Below are 23,624 nucleotides of genomic sequence, written 5' to 3'. Positions count from 1 at the left end.
ACTACTTTGCACCTATTATTACCTGCTGCTACTTCAATTACCGATCACTTCCTTGAGGGTGTATGGTGGGGTGGGAGATGAAAGCTTTTTCCTAGAAATTTGCAGTTAGGGGATGGAAGTACTGTAGGTTTTCCCAGTATGGGGCCCAGAAATTTCTGATGGCAGCCCCTTTGGACACAGTATGCAAGATCTCAAAGTACTTATTCTTAAGGGTAACTTCAAAATGAACAAGCAAGAAAGATTTCTGAGTACAAATTTTTGAAAATGTTCAAGACATTAACAGAAGGGTTAAAATGTGGAACGGGATTTATGACTCCTTATGTAATATGATTCACTTGGCTTCATGATCTTCAGAAACCTGCTAGAGTTCATGTTTGCTTGCAAGAGCTCACTGGCTCCAGCCTGCTGATCTCAGGTGATGTCAGGTCATCTAACTGCTAAACAGCAACCAGCACAACTGCCATCTTCGTGTTTGCCATTTACCTGCATCAGTGTTTTACTACACCTAACATCTGGAAGTATACCTGAAGAAGGGGACTAGATCTCAGAAAGCTTGCATTATTTAACTTTATCAGTTAGCCATTAAAAGGTATAACTTTTACAAGACTTTGTTTTTTTCTACCTACATATGATGGCAGCCCAGAAAAGGCCACCCATAAAGGTATATTTTCTGGCCGCTATTTCAAATTGTCATCTTTTGCCCTTTATTTTTTTTTTCCAAGCATTATTGCACTTTTGTAAAAAGATTAAGCAGAGGTTAAGATGGGCAGACAGTGTATGGAAAGCTATGGAGTGCATATTATTCTGGTGCTGTTCAATTCGGTGCAGGGAGAGCCAAATGAAAACTTTGAGGCGGCGTTAAATACTATTCCCCCTCCAAACCTGCTTCGAAGCTATGAACATGCCTATACAACAGCTGAAAGAATCCGTGATTGATAGAGACTTTTGGCATGCAGAAGTGGAATCAGTGAATAATGGCGCACAGCGCCTATGCATAAAAATGGCGCCGCATTAAAAAGATACGCTTATCGCTATTTATCGTTAGTACTGCATAATAATGGCGCACAGGGAAAAAAGAAGAAAAACGGCACACACTAACGTTATTTATCAATAGTGGCACACACTTACGTTATTTATCAATAGTGGCACACACTAACGTTATTTATCAATAGCACCCTACATAAGCCAAACTGCAGACGTTATTTAGCTGCAAAACGGTGAATGGATTTAATGTAACACTGTCAAGGTTAGGGTTAGGCACCACTGGGGGGGGTCTTAAGTTTAGGCACCACCAGGGGGTGGTTAGGGTTAGGCACCACCAGGGGGTCTTAGGGTTAGGGATAGGTACAGGGAGGGTTCTGTGTGAGAGTAGGGTTAGGTACAGTTACAGTACAATATACACCACCAGGGGGGTGGTTAGGGTTAGGCACCACCAGGGGGGTGGTTAGGGTTAGGCACCCCCAGGGGGTCTTAGGGTTAGGCACCACCAGGGGGTCTTAGGGTTAGGCACCCCCAGGGGGGTGGTTAGGGTTAGGCACCACCAGGGGGTCTTAGGGTTAGGCACCCCCAGGGGGGTGGTTAGGGTTAGGCACCACCAGGGAGGGTCTTAGGGTTAGGCACCCCAGGGGGTCTTCGGGTTAGGCACCACCAGGGGGTCTTAGGGTTAGGCACCACCAGGGGGGTCTTAGGGTTAGGCACCACCAGGGGGGGTTTAGGGGTTAGGGATAGGTACAGAGAGGGTTCTGTGTGAGAGTAGGGTTAGGTATAGTTACAGTACAATATACACCACCAGGGGGGTGGTTAGGGTTAGGCACCATCAGGGGGGTGGTTAGGGTTAGGCACCCCCAGGGGGTCTTAGGGTTAGGCACCACCAGGGGGTCTTAGGGTTAGGCACCACCAGGGGGTCTTAGGGTTAGGCACCACCAGGGGGGTGGTTAGGGTTAGGCACCACCAGGGGGGTCTTAGGGTTAGGCACCCCCAGGGGGGTGGTTAGGGTTAGGCACCACCAGGGGGGTCTTAGGGTTAGGCACCCCCAGGGGGTCTTCGGGTTAGGCACCACCAGGGGGTCTTAGGGTTAGGCACCACCAGGGGGGTCTTAGGGTAAGGCACCACCGGGGGGTTTAGGGGTTAGGGATAGGTACAGAGAGGGTTCTGTGTGTTAACGCTAAATAACAATAAGGCTTTAACGCTAAATAACAACAAGGCTTTAACGCTAAATAACAATAAGGCTTTAACGCTAAATAACAATAAGGCTTTAACGTTAAATAACAACAAGGCTTTAACGCTAAATAACAATAAGGCTTTAACGCTGAATAACAATAAGGCTTTAACGTTAAATAGCGATAAGCGGCAAACGTATTAGCGGCAACACCATGTGCCATTATTCGCAGGCGCCATTTTCAGATGGATCCTGCAGAAGTATATATGGTCAGGAAGAGTCAGTGTTGACTAAACGGAGGAGGAATATGTCCAGATCACTGGAGATCATAAACTCTTTACTTATGCTAAATAAAAATTGAATAAGAAAAAAAGTCCATTTAATTGTCCCACAAGTGATGTTGTTCAGAAGAGGGCAATGCAAAGCATAATGTGCAGTTTTTAGTTCAATACTATTAAAGGGATACTGTAGGGGGGTCGGGGGAAAATGAGCTGAACTTACCCGGGGCTTCTAATGGTCCCCCGCAGACATCCTGTGCCCGCGCAGCCGCTCACCGATGCCCCGGCCCCGCCTCCGGTTCACTTCTGGAATTTCTGACTTTAAAGTCAGAGAACCACTGCGCCTGCGTTGCCGTGTCCTCGATCCCGCTGATGTCATCAAGAGCGCACAGCGCAGGCCCAGTATGGTCTGTGTCTGCGCAGTACACTCCTGGTGACATCAGCGGGAGCGAGGACACGGCAACGCAGGCGCAGTGGTTCTCTGACTTTAAAGTCAGAAATTCCAGAAGTGAACCGGAGGCGGGGCCGGAGCATTGGGGAGTGGCTGCGCCAACACAGGATGTCTGCGGGGGACCATTAGAAGCCCCGGGTAAGTTCAGCTCATTTTCCCCCGACCCCCTACAGTATCCCTTTAAGGCTAGGTTCACAGTGGGAGTAGCATTGCATTTCTTGTGACTGCAGGAATTCAACAGAACAGAAAGCTACACACTGTGCAGCTTTCCTGTTCTGTTGCAAAGTATGCTTCACGGTCAACGCAAGCTTTTTGTAATAATGCAGTGGCCTCAATTCTGAAAGCATTAACAAATGCGGTAATGCAGAAAACGGATGAGTTTTAGAACATTTTTCTGTAAAATCAATTCTTTAAGCCTGTTAGGCCAGATCCACACTATAGGTGCTTTTCTGAGCACTTTGTGATTCATTAGTGCTTTCTGAGCGCTTTTTAAAAATTTATCCCATTCACTTTCATTAAAATCATGGTAAAAATTGCCACAATTGCTTGCGTGAAAAATTGCAGCGATTTTTACCACGATTGTAATGAAAGTGAATGGGAGATGTTTCTAAAATGCGCTAATCACAAAGCACTCGGAAAAGCGCTTATAGTGTGGATCCAGCCTTACCGCATGAAGAAGTAAAATTACCAACCAGTGCGGTAAAACCCTCCTTAATGTCAGTAAATGTCAATTCTCAAAGACTACAGCAGTCGGTAAAACAAGTAAAAATGGTCAGTTTTTAAGACCAGCTCTGAACTGTCGGTTACTTACTTCAGACATGCGGTGAAACAAGTGGGAAGTAGGGTGAAGGATCACCTTAGGAAAAAAACACAGCAACAATGGCCTGTGCAAATAAAAATCTTTGAGTTGTTTAATCCTCCTTATGGGGCCCATACATGTTACAATTTTTTTTCATCCAATCTTACCATTTCTATGCAATATAAGGGAACTTCCTGAACTATCCTGTCAGTATCTTCACCTAATTTACCCTTTTCCCTGGAGTTTCCCATGGCAGCATACTAATGGGGTAAAGCCCCGCCTCCCTTTACCCCATGTAGGACTTCCATAGATGTTAAAAACCCCTCCCCTTGCACCCTATAGCATTCTTAAAATTTTCCTCGCCTCCAGCAGGACGCCATGGATGTTGCACTAAAGCCTTACCTCCGCTCTAATGCGGCGACCAGTAGGTTCACACTCTCCTACTGAGGTCTGTATCTTAGGTTGATAAAGTCTCCTATAAGATACAGAACCCCTATGGCTCTTTCTGGGGTATGTGTTCATGTAAAATCCTGCGTACCACCTACATACTAAAGGTATAGTGGTTTCCCTTTAAATGGCTGTAGTAGGCTTAGGTATAATGTTAATAGTTACCAGCGCTGGTAGTTTGATATGCGGAGGATTTTTGAGGGAGCTGTGCTTGCGTCCCTAGCATCATGGTTGTGTTTGTTGTTGTCATGATCGCTGCTGCAGCAGGTATTGCTGGAAGTAGTAGTGCTGCAGCTCAGGCAGTTCTGATCTCTTTCCATGCAAGCTGCATAGCTTTGTCTGCCTTTCCCTGCTGTCAGCTTGTGACTGATTATCATTCACCTGTGTGGGAATCTGCATGTCTGCTCCCATTGGATGACCTCAGTATAAAGATCTGCTTCCTGCAGGACTCCTCGGGTTTTCATAGCTTCAGTTTAAGCCTGTCTTGCTGTTGCTTCAGCCCCCGATCGTGTTTCTTGTTCTAAAGATACTTTGCTGGTCTTTGCATCATATATTGGTTCATTGCCAATATATATGCATACCAGCACGTTTATTATTTTCCTTGTATTCGTGTTACGTTGATACATCAGTGTCGCTGATGTATACGTACACGAACTGTTTATATCCTGTGTGCAGTTAGTCAGCTTTCCAGCACGTTTTGGTAGGTTGCGCGTATCGTGATCACCCGTGCTGAGTTAGTTACCCTGCTCCTGGTTCTGTTTGTGGATTGCGTTCATCTCTGCGAAGAGATAACGAATCCTTCTGAATCCTGTTCTGTTACCGTTTGTGGATTGCGTTCATCTCTGCAAAGAGATAACGAATCCTTCTGAATCCTGTTCTGTTACCGTTTGTGGATTGCGTTCATCTCTGCGAAGAGATAGCGAATCCTTCTGAGTCCTGTTCCCTGTATTACTCCTGTCCTAGTCAGAGTTCCTGCTTATGTCATATATCGGTTCATTGCCGATATATACATATGTTAGTCAGACGTTACAAATAGTTTCATTGATAGCTGTAATTGTAATACGCTAGGAAAACATACTTATTGTATATTTATCTGTGTTACGTTCATCTATCTCGATCCTGCTATTTCCTGACTATCCTGTCCTGTCTTTGTGAGGCACGCCATCGCTGCAACGCATTGGCTGCCTCATTCCAGTCTGTCTTGTTGTGGACGCTTGCTGTCACTAAGTAGCGGCTAGCTAGCAAGCGTTCATTCTGTCTACCTGTCCTTATCTCCTCAGTTCTGGTTTATGCGCTCAGCGCTACCTTGCGCTGAGACGTTATCGCAAAAGTATTGTTTGTGGCTGTCGGATCTGCACTGGCTCTGTGCGCCACAATCTCGTATTGGAGTCAGTCCTCTCCTCCACTATACTAGGGATAGCCTGTTTCCTTGTGCTAGTGTGTGTACCTCCTTCATGTCAGCTCATGCGTTGCATGCTGACTGTGGAGAATACACCACCAAGCCTTACATTATGAAAACCCCATTACCAATCCCCATTGTGGGGGGGATTCCCAGAAAGTATGACACTGTTAATTATGGTTCCTGTTCCTTTAAGAAATTTGAAGAACTTAGCTCTGAAACAGAAAATTAGTTTTTCTCTGAATGTGCCAGGTTCCTGGCCAATCCCGATCTCCAAACGACTCCTGTTTCAACCTGGGCACTCCAGCTAGTTTATATTTTGTTTAAAGGGCAATTGTTTCAGTGGGCATTTGATGTTCTCAATCATTCCGATTTGAAAGAGAGACCGCTGGAATTTCTAGCGTTTGTGATCCATAATTGGTTGCGCATAGATCCATTGCCTTTTCCTCCTTAATGAACTCCTGGCAGCAGGCCAATCAGCTTCCCCTTCAATTGTTTGCAAAAATGATCAGCAAGCAGAGAGTGTTCCTGATAATTTTCCTGCAGCTTTGAATAAATCACCAAAGGCAGCAGGGTCTAAGGCAAAACGCAAACGTTCTAAGAAACGTGTCCGATCTGCAGAGTCGTTATCCTTAGCGACTGAGACCTATAATGAGATTCTGCCATTAACAGATAATGAAATGCAATTGTCTTTCAGGGGAGTTAAATGGACTTATGAAACTACTAATGAACTTTCCTCCCTGGCTAGGGAAAATAAAGATTTTTGTTTAAAAGAATTATCTGAGTATGATTATGAGGAGATATTACAGAGTATTGAACAAATCAACTTATTTGTGAACCAAGGGAAGTTTGCATACACTACAGTTCAACACTTGCTACAGGTATTGGAGATTCTTAAGAATAAGGAATCTGCCAATCACCTGCTAATTAACCCTATACATGGGCCTGCCACAATCATATCTGCCAACTGTGATCAGCCTAAATGTTTCGCTGTTAAGTATGCATGGGATCCTCCATTCGAGAGGGGAGAGATGGAAGCCCTGGTCTGTGAATGGAAGAATGATTCAAGTTCATTTTGTCAATTTTACAGTGCAAAAAGTGAAATGGTATTGAATGCATGCATTAAGTCAGCCTATAACCTAATAGAGACTGGTGTGTGTAGGTATGACTGTGTGGCTCCTTTGATTGATGTGTGGGAACTGATTTTGGATGATTTTTATGTGACTCCGAATTCGCAAATTTGGCGTTCTGACCTGCCTGCTTCAGCACCTTTCGCTGATTCAGCAGGTGATTCGGAGCTCTTTTGGTGTGAAATTGAAGTTCCTGCAATTCCAACCTGTACCATGGAAAACTCAGTGTTACTTCCCAGTAAAACAGAAGCCACTGATACTTTCTTAACCTTGCCCTGCACAAATTTCTCAGCAGAGAATCCAGAGGTCCTGCTGACTTCCGAGTCCAGTCTAGCCAGTACTCATGAGTCTTTGTTCAGTGAAACAGACACCAGAAAAATCTTGCCTGCCTCTGCAAACACTTCTGCAGAAATTACCTGTGTTAATAAAGTTCAACTCCTGTCTGATCCAGCAGATGCCAATAGATGCATTACATCAGTTTCCGAGTCCCAGCAATCCTGTCTAGAAACCTCAGAACCCCAGCATCTGAATTTTCCAATTTTACAAATGAATGGTGATTCAGATGCGCAAACATTGTGTCTTGATCTTCCTGTTTCTACACCTCGCTCTAGTTTCGTGAATAGCTCAGAGCATCTGCTATGTGAACCTGAAATCGCAGAATTATTACCTTGTTCAGAAAATGTTCCAGTAAATTTGCCCTGTATCGTGAATAGCTCAGAGCATCTGCTATGTGAACCTGAAATCGCAGAATTATTACCTTGTTCAGAAAATGTTCCAGTAAATTTGCCCTGTACCATGAATTGTGCAGTAGATCTCTCCTATGAAGCTCAGGTCACAGAATCCTTATGCTGTCCAGCAGGTGCTTCCATGGTTTTGCCCTGCAATATGGACTGTTCAGTGATCCTGTCCAGTGAAGCTGGAGTCGCAGAGTCCTATGCTTCACCCAGTACTTTGGATACTTCAAACCCCCTAGCAGAAGACTCTGAGGCACTGCTTACCTCAGTGGGTGTTGCAGCAATATTCACTTGTTTAGCAGCTGTCTTAGAATTAAAGTCCACTCTAAATAAACTTGATGAATCTTTGTCTGATGAAGCAGAAGTCATTGAAATATTGTCCTCGTCAGCAAGTGTCTTAGATACCTTGCCCTGTACACAGTCTGATTTAACCAATATTGTGGAGTCCCTCTCCAGTGTTGTAACAGCCGAGGAACTCCAGCCCTGTCCTCTGAATGTTTCAGAAGTCTTGCCCTGTAACATGAATAATTCTGATTCTCTGGTCAAAATAACAGAAGTCTCAGAATTTCAGTCTGATTTAGTAAGCTTTCCTGAAACCCTGCCTTGTATTTTGGAAAATTCTGATTCTCTGGCCGGTGTGGCAGAGATTCCGGAGTTCCCTTCCTGTCCAGGGAATTCCTCAGATTTGCCCAGTTCAGTGGGGGATGCTGTAATATTGACTTGTTTTGCAGCTACTTTGGAGCCCCAATCCCAGGTACTAGATGAGTCTCTGTCCAGTCCAGAGGAAGTTGTGGAATTCCTATCTAGCTCAGGTCATACATCAGAAGACTTGTCCTGTCTTGTTTATGCCCCTGAACCTGATTTGTTAACAACCTTGCTAGAATCAGCGACATCCAAGTCTGTTCCTGCATTCTTTAGTGAGAGTCCAGTGCTTGTGAAGTCTAGTCATGATGAATTTTTGTCCAGTCCTGGTTTCGGTCCTATCTTGGCTGACCCTGAGGTTCACAGTTCCTTGACATGCCCAGAAGTTTCTCTTGTACCAGTGTGCCCAGATGTGCTTTGTGTGCCAGAATGCCCAAGTGTGTCTAAGGTGTTAGCGTACTCAGATGCTTCCTTAGGGGAGACATGTTCTGATGTTGCCAGTCTGCCTGCATGCCCAGAGATGGTTCTGGTCCCTGAAAGCCCTGATCTTGATGTTTGTCCTTGTAACCCTGACTCGGGAATTGCCATAGGTTCCATGGGGATTCTTGATAGTTCTCCATGTGAGCCTAAAGGGCGTTCTGACCTTTTGGGATCTCTTTGGAGCTTTAAAGTGTTCTGGGAGATCTCTGAGGAAGCTTGTCCTGGTACCTTGGACTGGTTCAACACTGGGTTTTGTGTTGGTAAAGACAGTTCCGGTGGGCATTGCAAAGGCTTTGGCATTTTTGGACGGTCCCTGGAAGGCAGTGGGTATCGCTCAGAGAGCTTCAGGGGGCTTTCTTCTGGAAATCATGGTTCTGATGGGTGTCACACTGAGACTTGTAGTGCTGATGGGCATGGTTCTGTAGGTTCTGGTTCTGATGGGTCCAGTCTTGTGATGACTGATTCTGGAATTTGGTCTTGCCGGGCTGTCCCGGTCATCATGAATTATCAGTTAGGTTGTCTCCTTGGGAAGGTCAGTTTTGAGAGGCGTCTGGTATCCGCCTTTAAGGGCGGGGGTACTGTCATGATCGCTGCTGCAGCAGGTATTGCTGGAAGTAGTAGTGCTGCAGCTCAGGCAGTTCTGATCTCTTTCCATGCAAGCTGCATAGCTTTGTCTGCCTTTCCCTGCTATCAGCTTGTGACTGATTATCATTCACCTGTGTGGGAATCTGCATGTCTGCTCCCATTGGATGACCTCAGTATAAAGATCTGCTTCCTGCAGGACTCCTCGGGTTTTCATAGCTTCAGTTTAAGCCTGTCTTGCTGTTGCTTCAGCCCCCGATCGTGTTTCTTGTTCTAAAGATACTTTGCTGGTCTTTGCATCATATATTGGTTCATTGCCAATATATATGCATACCAGCACGTTTATTATTTTCCTTGTATTCGTGTTACGTTGATACATCAGTGTCGCTGATGTATACGTACACGAACTGTTTATATCCTGTGTGCAGTTAGTCAGCTTTCCAGCACGTTTTGGTAGGTTGCGCGTATCGTGATCACCCGTGCTGAGTTAGTTACCCTGCTCCTGGTTCTGTTTGTGGATTGCGTTCATCTCTGCGAAGAGATAACGAATCCTTCTGAATCCTGTTCTGTTACCGTTTGTGGATTGCGTTCATCTCTGCAAAGAGATAACGAATCCTTCTGAATCCTGTTCTGTTACCGTTTGTGGATTGCGTTCATCTCTGCGAAGAGATAGCGAATCCTTCTGAGTCCTGTTCCCTGTATTACTCCTGTCCTAGTCAGAGTTCCTGCTTATGTCATATATCGGTTCATTGCCGATATATACATATGTTAGTCAGACGTTACAAATAGTTTCATTGATAGCTGTAATTGTAATACGCTAGGAAAACATACTTATTGTATATTTATCTGTGTTACGTTCATCTATCTCGATCCTGCTATTTCCTGACTATCCTGTCCTGTCTTTGTGAGGCACGCCATCGCTGCAACGCATTGGCTGCCTCATTCCAGTCTGTCTTGTTGTGGACGCTTGCTGTCACTAAGTAGCGGCTAGCTAGCAAGCGTTCATTCTGTCTACCTGTCCTGATCTCCTCAGTTCTGGTTTATGCGCTCAGCGCTACCTTGCGCTGAGACGTTATCGCAAAAGTATTGTTTGTGGCTGTCGGATCTGCACTGGCTCTGTGCGCCACAATCTCGTATTGGAGTCAGTCCTCCCCTCCACTATACTAGGGATAGCCTGTTTCCTTGTGCTAGTGTGTGTACCTCCTTCATGTCAGCTCATGCGTTGCATGCTGACTGTGGAGAATACACCACCAAGCCTTACAGTTGTCTCTGGTTGCGGGGTACTGAGCGCCAGCCTTCCGACAGAGTCCTCGGTTAGGACGGTCACCGGAGTAGGGGCGGAGTCTGCTCCCCCCGGCGAGCTCCGGTAAGGGGCGGGGTGTAAGCGGTAGGTTCTACGCAGCCGCGCTGATTGGAATTCCGGGTCGGAGTTGGGCGGAAGTGCTCAGGCGGCCATCTTTGGTTAGGGAGTTAGGCAGGAAGTGATGTCGCCAGAAGGAAGATCTATAAATCTCTTCCTGGTTGAGTCAGTCGGGCGCTGATTCGGCCAGAGGGCAGGCGTCTTGGGACTCTCGCTGGACACACGTATATTGCAATTCGTGCAGGGATTGGTATGTAGTTTATTTACCTTTTTGGCAGTATGCTGTGACTTTGTTATGATCAAGAGTGTGGAAAGATTATGTAGGGTAAAGATAGTTATACTTTCTATTTGTTACAGCCACTGTTATGGGGAAAAGGAAAGAGCATGACGACTCAAAGTCAAAATCAAAGTCAAAATCAAATAGGTAAGGCTTAGGTGAGTATAGATATTAGTAGTAAAGTAAAAGAGTGGAAGAGGAGATTCTTAAAGGGGTATTCCCTCTTCGCAGGTCTAAAGAAGATGGGTCACAGCATCGGCAGCAGAGTCAGCATCTGGAATCATTATCAGCCACAGATAGCAGACCACCTGTTAAAGAATCAAAGGATAAGGATGATAAGCATAGGGAGACATCACGATCAAGGTCAAGATCTGAGGACAGAATTCCTTTAAGACAGTCGTCAGTAAATAGACAATCTGAGTCTGAGAGATCTTCAGAGAAAAGGTCTTATTCCAAACAAGATTCAGCTCAGGCATCTACCTCACGTGCTGCGGTGGACACAGAGAAAGATTGTTGGATCTGTGGAAGGAAAGCATTGTTTAATAAAAAAGTGTGCGAGTTATGTCACATAGACATTGCAAGAGACGATAAGGAAGTTTCATCTTTAATTAAACAAGTGGTAAAGGACACAGTCTCACAACTAAAAAGACGTTCTCCGTCTCCCAGTCAATCTTCAAGATCATCTCCAGATGGAAGTGGGTCAGAATTTGAAGATTCAGAAGATGATGAGGGTTTTGATTTCAAGCTAATTCCCGCTTTTGTAGCTCAAGTTAAGGAGGCTATTCAGTGGGAGGAGCATCAGTCAGCTTCAGCGGAAAAGAGAAAGAGATATTATAAACATTTAAGCAAGAAAAAAATCGCCTTTCCTCTGATGGAGGAAATTAGGGAAGTGATTCTACAGGAGTGGGAGAAAACGGTCAAAAAGCCATCCTTATAAAATCGATATCAGAAGCTTTATCCTCTAGAAGATGAACATTTATATCTGTTTGAAAATTCTCCTACTGTGGATGCCTCATTAATGAGGGTGATAAGAAATGTAACCTTACCAATGGAGGATGCAGCGGTATTTAAAGACGTGATCAGGGCCTGCCCTAGACTATTTGCCGCCTGAGGCAAAAAAAAAATTTCCGCCGCCGCCACCCCCCCCCCCCCGGTGGGGGGCGCGCTCTGGGGGGCCGCCGAGCTGGAGGGGTAGCTGGCAGGACGGGGGTATTGGGCCTAGCGGCGGGGAGGGGGTCGTACCCCCCCCTCCCTCGCTTGGGTCCACCGTGCTCCGCTCCCCTCCAGCCTTAAATACAGGCAGCCGCTATGTGTAAGACGCACGGGCGGGGAGGACTCACCTCTTCCCAGCGTGCGCTCCACTGACATCACTTCCTGCAACGCTGCAGGAAGTGACGTCAGTGGAGCGCACGCTTGGAACGAGGAAGAGGTGAGTCCTACCCGCCCGTGCCTCTTACACATAGCGGCTGCTTGTATTTAAGGCTGGAGGGGAGCGGAGCATGGGGGACCCAGGCGAGGGAGGGGGGGGTCCGACCCCCCTCCCCGCCGCTAGGCCCAATACCCCTGTCCTGCCAGCTACCCCTCCAGCTCGGCGGCCAGCTCCCCGCACCCACGGACGGGCGGGTGCCGCCCCTGGAATTTTGCCGCCTGAGGCAAAAGTTTCACCCCGCCTCATGAGCGGGCCGGCCCTGGACGTGATGGACAGACAAATAGATACTGATTTGAGAAGATCATACTTGTCTTCAGGTGAAGCATCAAGAGCTGCAGTAACGCTAACATCAGTGGCAAAAGCCATAAGAGTCTGGATTTCTGATATCCAAGGGGCAGTCCGTAATGGAAGAAGTCGGGAAGATATTATCACATACTTAGAGGATCTAAAAATCTCTTCAGACTTTGTAGGTACTGCTAGTGTAGACATAGTCAGATCATCAAGCAGATCAATGTTATATTCAATTATGTCGAAGAGGTCGCTCTGGTTAAAACCCTGGTCAGCAGATCCTAATTCGAAGCAGACTTGGTCAAGAATTCCGTATGATGGCAGAAAAAATTTTTGGAGAAAAAATGGACAATGCAATTTCTAGGGTCACCGGTGGAAAATCGGGATTTTTGCCACAAGATCGAAGATATAGGAGACAAAAGTTTATCCCGTTTAGAAAACAGACACAGTCTAAGTTTTCAGATTCAAAATCCTATAAGCCAGGGAGAGAATATCGCAGGCCTTGGAAGAACCAGTCATCATTTACAAAGGCTAATAGGAACAAGTCGTCCACAAACACATCAGATATCTTGAAGTCTTTTTGAGTTGAGGCCCGTCCACTCGTTTCCTGTAGGGGCCAGGCTGTACCATTTCAGGGAACGATGGGCGGGATCAATATCCAACAAATGGGTTTTGTCGACAGTATTTGCAGGTCATCAATGGCTATTCAAGAAAGGTCCTCCCTTGGACAAATACGTGAAAACAAAAATCCCAAGGGACAGTCGCAAGTTAGCAACACTGAAAGAATATGTTTCAAAACTTCAAAGTCAAGATGCGGTGGTACAGGTGCCACATTCAGAGGAAAGAAGGGGATTCTATTCACCAATCTTTTTGATAAAAAAGAAAACGGGAGATCTCAGACCTGTACTGGACTTAAAGGAATTAAACAGAAACATCTTCTTGCCAAGGTTCAAAATGGAAAGTCTGTATTCAATCACTCTCGCGATTCAGCCAGGAGATTGGATGTGCTCAGTCGACTTAAGAGATGCCTATTTCCACATTCCTATCCATCCAGACTTTCAAAAACTTCTACGTTTTTCAATAGGAAGATTACATCTCCAGTTCACTTGTTTACCGTTTGGCCTGTCCACTTCACCCAGAACATTTTCAAAAATTCTGTTGGCATTGGTAGCCCTAATAAGGCTGCAAGGAGTCCGAATCCTTCACTATCTGGACGACATCCTCATTCTAGCATCATCAAGGACAATTCTGGTTCAACATCAAACATTAGTCATCAACATGTTAGAGGAGTTCGGATGGCTCATAAATTACCAAAAGAGTCAGCTAGTTCCCGTCCAGAAGATGGTCTTTTTAGGAGCCTTGTTCGACACAATAGAAAAGACGATTTCTCTGCCTCCAGAGAAGATCTCATCCCTCCAGTTGAAGTTGAAAGTTATATCAAACAAGACGTTCCTCTCAGCAAGGACTTGTATGCAGGTTCTGGGTCTGATGTCCTCTGCCATACCCATGGTGAAATGGGCATTGGCATCTGCGACCATTTCAGCAGAACTTCCTGAAGGTGTGGAGAAACATGTCATTGTCTCAGACAATTCAGATTCCACAGGAGATTGTTTATTCCCTGCATTGGTGGACGGAGAAATCCAACCTAGCCAACTGTCACTCCATCACAATGCCAGTTTGGGAAGTAATAACTTCAGATGCGAGCATGCTGGGATGGGGAGCAGTGTACGGCAACAGGATAGCGCAGGGTCAATGGCAGTTTCCAACAGATCGTCTAGTATCCAATGTCTTAGAGCTCAGAGCTGCCCTCCAAGCTTTAAAACATTTCCTTCCTCTACTCAGAGGGAAATCAGTATTGTTCCGAATGGACAATGTATCAGCGGTGGCGTATATAAAGAGGCAAGGGGGAACAGTCAGCAGAACTCTTCTGCGGGAGGTAGCCCCAATCATGCATCTGGCAGAGTCTTTCCTCTTGAACATATCAGCCGTATATCTTCCAGGAGTTCAGAATCTTCAGGCGGATTTTCTGTCAAGGAATTCATTCGACAACACAGAATGGGCTCTCCACCATTCGGTTTTCTCAATGCTGGTGAAGGAATGGGGAGTACCGGATCTGAATCTTTTTGCCTCTCACAAGAATCACAAGGTGGACAAGTATTTCTCCAGGTATCCAGATCCGAGAGCGGTAGCAGTAGATGCTCTGATTCAATCTTGGGCTCTCAGGAAGTGTTATGCTTTTTCCCCATTCCATTAATTTACAGATTTCTGAAGAAATTAGAGAACAGCAGGACGACCTGCATAGCAGTTCTGCCGTTTTGGCCTCGCAGGCCTTGGTTTCCCCTGTTGCTACAGCTCAACACTCAAAAGCCAATTCCACTTCCTCTTTTTCCGAATCTCCTGAGCCAGGGATCTTTATGTCACCACAATCCTCAACGTCTTCATCTGATGGGATGGCTTTTGAAAGGCGCAGAGTAACAGCAGCTAGTTGTTCAGTTGAGGTGGTAGACACCTTGTTGTCAGCTAGAAAACTGAATACAAATACAGCGTACAATCGAACCTGGAAGATCTTTTCTACTTTCTCAAAGGAGGCCGGTTTTTCAGTAGAGAATTTTACTGTAGCTCAGTTATTAGCTTTCCTGCAGAAAGGTCTGAAATTAGGTCTAGCCTACTCTACACTTAAAGGTCAGGTGTCAGCCATTTCATCGATATCAGGGATTGCATGGGCCTCTAATCCTCTAATACGTCAGTTCTTCAGGGCAGCCATAAAATTAAGGCCACCACTGAAGACAAGGTTTCCGAAATGGGATCTTCCTATGGTCTTGGATTTCATAGCTTTTCATCCATCAATGTCAACAGACTCAATTTCCATTCAGAATTTATCCAGGAAAACGGTATTCCTTGTTGCAATAACTTCAGGGCGAAGAATGTCAGAAATTCATGCCCTGGGTTGCAAAGAGCCACACTTAACGATATATGAAGATAGAGTGGTGTTGTATCCAATTCAAGCATTTTTGCCAAAAGTGACATCTGTCTTTCATCTGAATCAGGACTGGGTTTTACCTAGTTTTAGAATGTCGGAGGATGAGAGCGTACTACATCCATTAGATCTGCCATCCACAATTAATACTTACCTTCAAGTAACAGAATCATTCAGAAGTTCGGAATCTCTTTTTATTATTCCATCAGGTTATAGAAGAGGAAAGGCGGCCACCACTAGAACCTTAGCCAGGTGGGTGGTAGACCTGATCAAAATGGCATATAAAGCCAAGGGCTTACAGCCTCCGCAGGACTTTGGAGCTCATACGACGAGAAGTTTATCGTCTTCCTGGGCTTCTGTGGGAAAAGTGTCTCTCCAGACTGTGTGTAAGGCAGCTAATTGGGCTTCGGGTCACACGTTCATCAAACATTACTGTGTAGATCCAGCCTCTTTGACTTCAGTGGAATTCGGAAAAACAGTAATTTCCTCCACAGTGCCTTCTGCAACTTAATTTTGTATGTTCTTGTGATGTATCTTTAAGTTCTTATTAACATTTTTTTGTTTGAGCAAGATTTAGGCCCACTCTTGTCTTATTCTAGTTAGTACCCATTAGTATGCTGCCATGGGAAACTCCAGGGAAATAGGAAAATTATAATACCTACCTACAAGAGTAATTTTCCTTTCCTGGTGTTTCTCCATGGCAGCATACGGACCGCCCTAAGCTGTCGGCTCGTTATAATAACTAAGAATGCTATAGGGTGCAAGGGGAGGGGTTTTTAACATCTATGGAAGTCCTACATGGGGTAAAGGGAGGCGGGGCTTTACCCCATTAGTATGCTGCCATGGAGAAACACCAGGAAAGGAAAATTACTCTTGTAGGTAGGTATTATAATTTTCCTATATACTACATAGAAATGGTAAGATTGGATGAAAAAAATTGTACCATGTATGGGCACCATTGGTGTCATTGAAGAGGTAAGCCACCTCTTCTTTTCTTATTTTATTGTGCTTTTAACAAAGTTTTATTCATCCTGGGCTTCTCTTCACCCTTTCTATGCGGTGTAACAGAATGTCTGGCAAGCTCACCAGGACTCCTAGAAGTGTGTTGAAGATGACAGCCGGTAGCCGACAGCCAGTAGGAAGAGCCTTCACTCCATTGGCGCTGATACACTGCCTGGTGGGACTTCACCTGTAACAAATTACAAAGTGTTAGAGGGAAATACTGCGCTCCACTGGACTCACACAATTTCACTATCAGGGATCACAGTAATGAAAAAGTTCACTTCACCTTTAACAATTATAATCGTATGGATCACTGTGCCTGCTTTGTGCTTTCAACCCTGTAAATAATCAAAATATGCACATAGTGCCAAGTATTGCTTTTAACAAGCTATAAAATGCACCCTGTGCCGCTCACCAGGGGGTAGTGCTACCACCTTATGAGGACAATATCACAGCTCCCCCTTTGCGGGTGCACTCACCGAAGGCGCATCTTGTAATATTGCTTATCACATCAACACTTCTTTGCCAGCATATGTGCAAATTTTGATTATTTACAGGGTGGAAAGCAGGCGCAGTGATCCATACGATTATAATTGTTAAAGGATACCCGAAGTGACATGTGACATGATGAGATAGACATGGGTATGTACAGTGCCTAGCACACAAATAACTATGATGTGTTCCTTTTTCTCTTTCTCTGCCTGAAAGAGTTACATATCAGGTATGTAAGTGGCTGACTCAGTCCTGACTCAGACAGGAAGTGACTACAGTGTGACTCTCACTGATAAGAAACTCCAACTATAAAACACTTTCCTAGCAGAAAATGGCTTCTGAGAGCAAGAAAGATATAAAAAGGAGAATTTCTTATCAGTGAGGGGCACAATGTAATCACTTCCTGTCTGAGTCAGGACTGAGTCAGCCACTTACATACCTGATATTTAACTCTTTCAGGCAGATAAAGAAAAAAACAAACACAGCATAGCTATGTGTGTGCTAGGCACTGTACATACACATGTCTATCTCATCATGTCACATGTCACTTCGGGTATCCTTTAAAGGTGAAGTGAACTTTTTCAGTACTGCGATCCCCTGATATTGAAATTGTGTGAGTCCAGTGGAGCGCAGTATTTCCATCTAACACTTGATAAGACTATTCACTTTTATACTGCTGCAGACATGGATGTGTTCGAATTCAGGAAACACAGGAATGTGGACCTGGATAAAATTTTCAATGAGGAACTCCCTGTCCAAACTGACCTGGATCAGGACGTTAAACACTTGCAACATAACATGATGAAATAACTACAGACATGGTGGGACCTTGCTGCTTTACACAAATATGAGAAAAGGGGCTTCATACCCAAAAGATATAGGTGGGACATTATGCCCACAGGTGGGGAGGAAAGTGTTGATAATAATTTGGAATGGTTTGAATATGTTGAAACCTGTGGTATTGGTATGGTTAAACTATTGATTAAAAGGAAAACCAGGAGGTTGGAATGTCTGGGAGGGGAAATTGACACATTGAAGGTGAAATTAGATCTGTTTAAGCACACAGAGGAATTTCAATTGAGATGCACTAAATTGCAAGAGGTTCTGAATGTAAATGAAAAGGATATCATTCTGGATAAACAAAAGCAATTCAGTAAGGATATCCTGGCATATAAAAATAATGAAGCTTATAAATGGCAGAAAGTGAAAACTAGTGATGCAGTGACTGATAAAATGGAAGTGAATGATGGTGTGACAACTAAACCCCAGGATGAACAGAAAGGAATTGAGACAGGAGCCAGACCCAAGGGGGGTGCCATGGAACCTAGAACCATAAGGGGGAGGGGGAAAGTGGACTATATCAAAATGGTGGAATATTCCCTACTGAGAATGTGGGCCCACCTGAGCTCCAAGTGTAGAATAGGTTTGAACCATTACAATCATATGTGAATGAGGAAGTACCCCCGTTTTTTCACAAACCCCAGTATCGCCAGGACGATTGGTATATAGACCCTTACCCCACTCCAAAGAACATCAGGAAAAGAGAGCCAGAAGGGGAGTCAGAGGAGGAAGGAGGGTACAATAAAAGAAGGGAATAGTAAAGGGGGGGGGGGATTTTCAATCTTAGCGGGGTTAAATTGGAGAAATCTGAAATAAAGCTGTTGGATAAGGGTTTGAAGTATGCGCCAAAGAATAATTTGAGTAAATTTGACACATTTATTGATGTACACAAGTTTGTCCATAGATTGAATCTTAGGAGGTACTATTTGGATAAAGAGGGTCCCACAAATAGGATTAACCAGGTTGGGGAATACTTACATACTAATATGAGGAAAAACTCTGTATTAAATCCCGCTAACCATGCCAGTAAACAAGCTATTGGTGTGTTTAAAAATCTGGTGATTAGGGATTTGGAGCGGGTGCAGACTGCCCAGATCAGAAGTCACGATCGGGCTGTTTGCAAGCTGCTAAAGGAAAAAGAACTAATCATCAGACCAGCAGATAAGGGGGGGGGGGGGGGGGTTGTTATTTTGAATCATGATCAATATTTAGTTAGATAGATTGGTTGGGGATAGGATGGCTTATAGGAAGCTGGATGGGAACCCGGTCTCTGCTTATAAAAAGGAATTGAATGGAATACTGAAGGGGGTTTGGATGAGAGCCTGATCAGTAGAGATGGCCCGAACGGTTCGCATGCGAACGGTTCCAGGCGAACTTTCGGTGGAACGCGAACTTTTGCGGAAGTTCGATTCGCCCCCATAGTGCGCCATTAGGGTCAACTTTGACTTTCTACATCACAGTCAGCAGGCACATTGTAGCCAAGTAGGCTACACTCTCTCCTGAAGCCCCCCCCCCTTATAAAAGGCAGGCAGCCCCGGGCTTTACACTCACTCGTGTGCCTGCATTACTTAGTGAAGGGACAGCTGCTGGCAGACTCTCATAGGGAAAGTTAGGCTGTTGTAGGCTTGTTAGCTTGCTCCTGGCTGATTGTTATTGCTAAAATAGCACCCCTCAACAGCCCTTTTGAGAGCTAATGTTCTCCTGATGTGTTTTTTTTTTGTGTTGCCCACTGACACTGACATTATACAGCCCTATCTGTTGCAGCTGGACCTTGGTAATTGTTATTACTGTGCCAGCCAGGCCCTGCCTAACTATCTATACTGGGACACCTACCTATGCCTACCTAACTACTGGGGCACTTACCTATACGGGGACACCTACCTATGCTTACCTACCTACCTATACTAGGGCACCTACCTATGCCTACCTACCTATACTGTGTCTCCTACCTATGCCTAGCTAACTACTGGGGCACCTACCTATGCCTACCTACCTATACTGGGTCTCCTACCTATGCCTACCTACCTATATTGGGACTCCTACCTATGCCTAGCTAACTACTAGGGAACCTACCTGTGCCTACCTACCTATACTGGGACTCCTATCTATGCCTACCTACCTATACTGGGACTCCTACCTATGCCTAGCTAACTACTGGGGCACCTATCTATGCCTACCTACCTATACTGGGACTCCTACCTATGCCTAGATAACTACTGGGGCACCTACCTATGCCTACCTACCTATACTGGGACTCCTACCTATGCCTACCTACCTATACTGGGACTCATACCTATGCCTACCTACCTATACTGGGTCTCCTACCTATTCCTACCTACCTATACTGGGACTCCTACCTATGCCTAGCTAACCACTAGGGCACCTACCTATGCCTGCCTACTTATACTGGGTCTCCTACCTATGCCTACCTACCTATACTGGGAATCCTACTAATGCCTAGCTAACTACTGGTGCACCTACCTATGCCTACCTATCTATACTGGGACTCCTACCTATGCCTACCTACCTATACTGGGAATCCTACCTATGCCTAGCTAACTACTGGGGCACCTACCTATGCCTACCTACCTATACTGGGACTCCTACCTATGCCTACCTACCTATACTGTGTCTCCTACCTATGCCTAGCTAATTACTGGGGCACCTATCTATGCCTACCTACCTATACTGGGTCTCCTACCTATGCCTACCTACCTATACTGGGACTCCTACCTATGCCTAGCTAACTACTGGGGCACCTACCTATGCCTACCTACCTATACTGTGACTCCTACCTATGCCTACCTACCTATACTGGGACTCATACCTATGCCTACCTACCTATACTGGGTCTCCTACCTACTCCTACCTACCTATACTGGGACTCCTACCTATGCCTAGCTAACTACTGGTGCACCTACCTATGCCTACCTACCTATACTGGGACTCCTACCTATGCCTACCTACCTATACTGGGAATCCTACCTATGCCTAGCTAACTACTGGGGCACCTACCTATGCCTACCTACCTATACTGGGACTCCTACCTATGCCTACCTACCTATACTGTGTCTCCTACCTATGCCTAGCTAACTACTGGGGCACCTATCTATGCCTACCTACCTATACTGGGTCTCCTACCTATGCCTACCTACCTATACTGGGACTCCTACCTATGCCTAGCTAACTGCTGGGGCACCTACCTATGCCTATCTACCTATACTGGGGCACCTACCTATGCCTACCTACCTATACTGGGGCACCTACCTATGCCTACCTACATACAAGAAGATAATAAGGTCGTTGCCTCATTGTGGACAGACCAAATTTGATCAGCTGGACAGTCACTGTTGTTCTATCATTGAACTACCACAGCCCGGTGACCATATGTGCTTTAAAACCGCTATCGCCATGGTGCGCACCAGTCCAGAACGGCCGTCACTACGCAAACAGCTGTTTGCGGTGCGTTACACAGTGAGTTTGGTGTGTCAGTGTGAAAGCAGTACTCTATTTACACTCCCTGATTGATGTATACACATGCAAAATGTTTGAAAGCACTTTAGTCCTGCAATTTAGCATTCAATGTGATTTCTGCCCTTAAAACGCTGCTTTGCGTCAAATCCAGATTTTTCCCCGGGACATTTGGCGTCTATCTCACTCATCCATGCCTCCCTCCAGGCGTTAGACCCCTTGAAATATCTTTTCCATCACTTTTGTGGCCAGCATAAATGTTTCTAGTTTTCAAAGTTCGCATCCCAATTGAAGTCTATTGCAGTTCGCGGAAGTTCGCGCGAACCGAACCTTTTGCGGAAGTTCGCGAACCTAAAATCAGAGGTTCGGGCCATCTCTACTGATCAGTGAGAAATAATTCCAGAACCCCTATTATTTATCAGCTAACGAAGGTCCATAAGGTAATCACATCCCCTCCGGGATGACCCATTATCAATGGGATTGACTCAGTAACATTTCGAGTGGGTAGATACTTGGATGTTTGTCTGCAACCCCTGGTTGGCAAACTTCCGAGGGTCCTTAAGGATACAGCTCACACCTAGTGTTGGGCGAACATCTAGATGTTCGGGTTCGGGCCGAACAGGCCGAACATGGCCGCGATGTTCGGGTGTTCGACCCGAACTCTGAACATAATGGAAGTCAATGGGGACCGTAACTTTTGTGCTTTGTAAAGCCTCCTTACATGCTGCATACCCCAAATTTACAGGGTATGTGCACCTTGGGAGTGGGTACAAGAGGAAAAAAAAATTTAGCAAAAAGAGCTTATAGTTTTGAGAAAATCGATTTTAAAGTTTCAAAGGGAAAACTGTCTTTTAAATGCGGGAAATGTCTGTTTTCTTTTGTACAGGTAACATGCTTTTTGTCGGCATGCAGTCATAAATGTAATACATATAAGAGGTTCCAGGAAAAGGGACCGGTAACGCTAACCCAGCAGCAGCACACGTGATGGAACAGGAGGAGGGTGGCGCAGGAGGAGAAGGCCACGCTTTGAGACACAACAACCCAGGCCTTGCATGAGGACAAGAAGCGTGCGGATAGCAATTTGCATTTTGTCGCCATGCAGTCATAAATGTAATACAGATGAGAGGTTCAATAAACAGGGACCGGAAACGCTAACCCATCACAGATGTTCATTGTTCATGTTACTTGGTTGGGGTCCGGGAGTGTTGCGTAGTCGTTTCCAATCCAGGATTGATTCATTTTAATTTGAGTCAGACGGTCTGCATTTTCTGTGGAGAGGCGGATACGCCGCCGATCTGTGACGATGCCTCCGGCAGCACTGAAACAGCGTTCCGACATAACGCTGGCTGCCGGGCAAGCCAGCACCTCTATTGCGTACATTGCCAGTTTGTGCCAGGTGTCTAGCTTCGATACCCAATAGTTGAAGGGTGCAGATGGATTGTTCAACACAGCTACGCCATCTGACATGTAGTCCTTGACCATCTTCTCCAGGCGATCGGTGTTGGAGGTGGATCTGCACGCTTGCTGTTCTGTGTGCTGCTGCATGGGTGTCAGAAAATTTTCCCACTCCAAGGACACTGCCGATACCATTCCCTTTTGGGCACTAGCCCAGGCTTGTGTTGTTTGCTGCCCTCCTGGTCGTCCTGGGTTTGCGGAAGTCAGTCTGTCGGCGTACAACTGGCTAGAGGAGGGGGAGGATGTCAATCTCCTCTCTAAAGTCTCCACAAGGGCCTGCTGGTATTCTTCCATTTTGACCTGTCTGGCTCTTTCTTCAAGCAGTTTTGGAACATTGTGTTTGTACCATGGATCCAGAAGGGTATAAACCCAGTAATTGGTGTTGTCCAGAATGTGCACAATGCGTGGGTCGCGTTCAATGCAGTCCTAGGCCGAAGAGGTCATAGCCTAGGGTCACAAAACCTGTTTATTTGGGCAATTTCAATGGTGGCGAGTCTAACGTACATAAATCACAGCAATGGCCGTTAGCAACGTCTGAATCTCACGAAATGTCTCATGCAGGTAGAAGACATATTGTTAGACTTGGGCTCCAAAGATGGGTTCCCTACATCTCTGCAAACCAGAGTTACAGGGCTCCAAATTTGGTAAAATCCCCCATAGGCTTTCATTGGGCCTCCTATTTACAGTTCCAAAATCTCACATCTTTTCAAAGGGCAATTACTCAGCAGTGGCAAATTTTCTAGCATTGTAGGGACCCTTAGGGGGAACATGACTGGTGAGTTTCGGGCCCCTAGGCCGAAGAGGTCATAGCCTAGGGTCACAAAAACCTGTTTATTTGGGCTATTTCAATGGTAGTGATGGTGACGTACATAAATCGCAGCAATGGCCGTTAGCAAAGTCTGAATCTCACGAAATGTCTCATGCAGGTAGAAG

This window comes from Hyperolius riggenbachi, chromosome 7 (genome assembly GCF_040937935.1).
Source record: "Hyperolius riggenbachi isolate aHypRig1 chromosome 7, aHypRig1.pri, whole genome shotgun sequence".
Classification (NCBI taxonomy): Eukaryota; Metazoa; Chordata; class Amphibia; order Anura; family Hyperoliidae; genus Hyperolius; species Hyperolius riggenbachi.
This window is presented reverse-complemented; position numbering follows the sequence as displayed.